We start from the raw sequence: 1,151 nt of genomic DNA, 5'->3' as shown, positions 1-1,151 counted from the left end.
CATGAGAACCGCCGCTTCCAGGGAGGCTGACCTAAGGGAGTCTGGTGCGATTGCTCTCTTCCAAGCACTTAGCAGACAAACCATTGACATCTACCAGTATTCCTAATTCCCTGTGCGTGTCACCAGAGGTGGATTCAAAGAAGGGTGACCCGGGCTGTGAAGACAGATCGGAGACCCTCACGGAAAAAGCCTTCTCCACATGCTCACTCGTGGCCCCTGCCCCTCTCTGACTCAGAGAAGTACAGGGGACCTATTGCATTTCTTCCTACAATGAGCTCACTAAGGGGAGGGGCTGGTCCCCCCGGGGCCTGTTGATGGCACCGTTAGCCCTTTCTGACTTGTACTGTTTGTCCTGGGCAGCCTCTTGGCTGTCCCCGAAGAGCTGTGCTGGGAGCTGGGGCCGAAGAGAAGTTGGTGGCGGAGGAAGGGACTCCTGACTCCCCAGTGCCACCGCGAATTGGGAAGTGTGGTGTGCGGGCGTGAACTGGTAGGGAGAGCGAGGCCTGTCTTTCTTACAGGCCAGGTTTTCCATGTTGCACTAAAAGCATAGGTACACACCGAACACTAGCGAAAGAAGGCTTTAGTCTGAGCTGAAGGCACAATCATGCATTCTTTATTGCTTCTGTGTTAAGAATATTTTTTAAGTTCATTTCTTTTGAAAGAGAGAGCGCATGAGCAAGGGGAGGGCCAGAAAGAGGGAGACACAGAACCCGAAGCAGGCGTCAGGTTCTGAGCTGTCTGCACAGAGCCCGACGTGGGGCTCGAACCCACAAACTGTGAGGTCATGACGTGAGCTGAAGTCAGACGCTAAACCAACCGAGCCACCCAGGCGCCCCTTATTGCCTCTATATTAAAACCATAGCCTTGCCCACAACAAAAGTGCAAACATCACAGTGGCCTATCCTCTCACCAAGATTTCTGATGGAAAAACAGCTCGGGAAAAATCCACTTGGGCTCTGGGTCATCGAGGTGGCAAATACTTGTTCTCCTCTCTGACCTTCTGGGAAATCCCTTTTCTGAAACTGCAAAAGTGCACTCAAGTATAGCTTGCAGAATATTTTCTTTAAACGCTTGGTAAGGAGTCAAACCAATACACTCTTTGCGTGCCAGTTGAGCAAACGCAGAGTTGGAAGAGTTTTGCTCTCGGTTAG

Source organism: Crocuta crocuta, unplaced genomic scaffold, assembly GCF_008692635.1.
Source record: "Crocuta crocuta isolate KB4526 unplaced genomic scaffold, BGI_CrCroc_1.0 scaffold224, whole genome shotgun sequence".
Classification (NCBI taxonomy): domain Eukaryota; kingdom Metazoa; phylum Chordata; class Mammalia; order Carnivora; family Hyaenidae; genus Crocuta; species Crocuta crocuta.
Note: the sequence above shows the minus strand (reverse complement) of the source record.